Consider the following 3,458-nt stretch of genomic DNA (forward strand, 5'->3'; position numbering starts at 1 on the left):
GGGGTGTCGAGAAGTACGAATCCATGGTGACTAACCGTCGGTGAGTTATGTTGACCAGGAGGTAGAAGTGTGAGAAGAAATCCACACTGAGCATCGGCAATGGGAGATCTACAATGAAAAATATCCAAATATATTTGGCATATCCAAATGATTAAGAGAGGGCTTCATAACTGTGGGTGGGTATCGCAGATCTGTTGGCAGCTATTAGGCTAATGTCAGGAGACTTAGACAGACTATGTCTTATCCTGGAGAGTGGTCTTGTCAGAAGAAAATGGGAAGCACTTGTGTCTAACAAAAAATTGCATGCTCGCACCTGCGTCATGTAAAACAAAAAGATTATTGACATGGGAGGCCACTGTCGCAAACGATAGTTAATTACACGTTTTTTGGCCACTGAAAACAATTCAAATATTTCTTTTGCAGCAGTCCCGAATTTCGATTAGTAGTAGCATAACTGCAACTGATGGACGTCAGTAAGTGGCAATGAAGGTTGTTGGTTGGGTGTGAGTGGTGGGTGGTGGGCGGTTTTTTCTCCGCCGCGGGACGTCACGGGGTGGGAGTCTGTATCTTACCATACTCACGTCGGTTTCAGTTGATGTTGAATACTTGCCTTCTTTGTCAGGGGTTGAGGCATTGATGGAAAACTTGAAGGAGGTGAAGTGGGTGTCCATTAGGGCATCAACTTTGGTCATCAGGTCCTTCATGGGCAAAGCATCGACATTGTGGATGGCAGCACGTACAGATTCGGGTAGGAGCCATACCTAAAGGGCAAGCAGTAGATTCATTTCATGAAGAAAGCCATCTGCGTCAGGTTGCAGATGAGTGACACTGGTCATTTCCCTGAGGAAGCATAGAAACTAATAGGTTAAATAAGGAGAATTCAAATACACAAACAAAGGCATTGTACAGCAGTTGTATACATCTGGAACAAGGAGTTCAATTTTGTGCTTCAGGTATGTAGAAGAATATATATATATATATATATATATATTTATATACACACACACACACATATATATATATATATATATATAGACTAGAAACAGTACAAGCTAGGGCCATCAAGATAACTTGGATATGAACTGGGAATGGATCGTCTGAACTTATTTAAATTACAAACTTGACGACTGAGGGCACAGCTACATTCAACATTCTTAAAATAATGATAAAGGTAGACTACAATAACCTCTTCACGTTTAGCACAAATCAGTCCAGAGACATCAGATACAACTGGGAAATGAAAAAGCACAACACCACTCAATATGGTAATTTTTCTACATAAAAAGTAGCTAATTCATGGAACAGACTTCCAGCGAATTTAATGAATAATAACATGGTAAACGAATTCAAGAATGAGTTAGGCTAGATCATAATGTTTGACCTAATGTCTAGCATACGAACGTAGTAGGGCCCCTGCTCATATACTACATTTAGCATCGGGGAACCTGAATGCAGAAAATACCCCTTGAATTTAACTTTGGTGACAATGCAGAACAAAAGTTAGAATAATCTCGGATACAATTTCGGAAATATGCATATATAAATAGAAATAGAGAAAGAACGATAGATGAAGAGAAAGAAAGAAATAGACAGAGATGTAAGGGTGAGGGATAAAGAGTGGCCGATGATCTGTGGAGATGGGGCACATGTAGGGGAATCAGTTGAAAACCAGGTGCACTCTCCCCTCTTTCATTTTTCGCTGCGCTGAGTATAGCTACTTCAAACCTTACACCTATATTCAAAAGGATTTATTATAGTTATATTTGTTTTTACATTTGCCGTATGAAATATTTTAATATTCAATTTCATTTAGACTTTATACCAAAAGTCCATTATCTACTGATCAAACAATTTATATGAAAATACAATATATACTATTGAGTTTTTTTTACCTCTCCAACAACGTACACATATTTCTCTTTTAAGGAGTGAACAATTTAAAGCAAATGGACAAGCCTGTAAAACCATTCACCTCTCTTACGATCTATTCCCTCTTTGCATAACATTGTTAAAGCAAATATCATTTGGTACGAATATGTAATTGCATATTAAAGTCTATTGACAATGACAACAATATAAATTTATCGATTCTCATCTCATAGAGCAGGCAAGGAATAGTAGACTTAGTGGTACACTTATTCATTATTATTCATATATATTAAATAAATAAAATCTCTCTCCAGTACTAACATGATGTATACTGTGGTACATAAAACTTTTGTTCATAATATATATATATATATATATATATATATATATATTAATTCTTATTATTGGTATATAGTAGGCTAATCCCTTTATTTTCATTCCGTCCAGATTCATTATACAACTTAAAATCAATACAATTTACGCATTTCTTTAGTTTAGACAGTATTTATCATCATCTACTCTTACGTTTGTTGACGCAAAGGGCTTCAGTTAGATTCGCTAGAATTCCCTACCTTGAGCTTTCAAATCAATAGTTCCCCATCCATCATCTCCTACCTCACGCTTCATAGTCCTCAGCCATGTAAGCCTTGGTCTTCCAACCTCTCTACCGCTTTCTGGAGCCCAGATGGAAGTTTAGTGAACTAATCTCTATTGGGGAGTCCAAAGAGCATTCCCAAACCATCTCCATCTACCCCTCACTATGATCCCATCCACATTTGGCACTTGAGTAATCTCTCTTACAGTTTCATTTCTAATTTTGTCCGTTCGTTTAATTTCCAATATTTTTCTAATGTCTATTTTCTCAAATCTACAAAATTTGTTGGATATTGTTTCATTGTCATACCTGGACTCATGTCCATACAGTAATACCGATTTCACTAAACTGATATATAGCCTGAATTATATATATAATTTCAAGCGATTTGATTTCAAAATTTTACCTACCTAGCCATTGTCTGATTTGCTTTTTTCAATCTCTCTATAAACTCTAATTCTAAAGACTGTATTAGAGATCATATTCCTGAATATTTAAATGACTCCACCTCATTAATCTTTCTCCTTCCCATGATATTTCATCTTCCATTACATATTCCGTTCTTATCCTCTCTGCCTTTCCTCTATTTATCTTAAGCCCAACCTCATGTGATAGTTCATATACTTTGGGGAGCAAACTTTACAAGTCCTGTGGTGCTTTGCTAATAAGGAAGCGTCATCAGCATACTCTAGGTCCGCTAATTTTCTGTTACCAATCCAGGCTTTTTTATATATATATATATATATATATACTTATATATATATATATATATGTATATATATATATATATATATATACTTATATATATATATAATATATATATACATATATATATATATGTATATATATATATATATATATACATATATCTATCTAATATATATACATATATATATATATATATATATATGTATAGGTATTTATATATATGTATATATATACTTTGTATATATATATATATATATATATATCAAAAGAAGGATAAACGTAGGAT

At 34.4% G+C, this 3,458-nt stretch overlaps 1 pseudogene; it reads left to right on the plus strand.

The window, feature by feature from the left end:
* The first annotated feature begins 1,162 nt into the window (after positions 1 to 1,162).
* The window catches only part of LOC137628535 (zwei Ig domain protein zig-8-like), a 117,717-nt pseudogene continuing 115,421 nt past the window's right edge, over positions 1,163 to 3,458 (plus strand).

The sequence above is a fragment of the Palaemon carinicauda genome, chromosome 36 (genome assembly GCF_036898095.1).
Source record: "Palaemon carinicauda isolate YSFRI2023 chromosome 36, ASM3689809v2, whole genome shotgun sequence".
Lineage (NCBI taxonomy): Eukaryota > Metazoa > Arthropoda > Malacostraca > Decapoda > Palaemonidae > Palaemon > Palaemon carinicauda.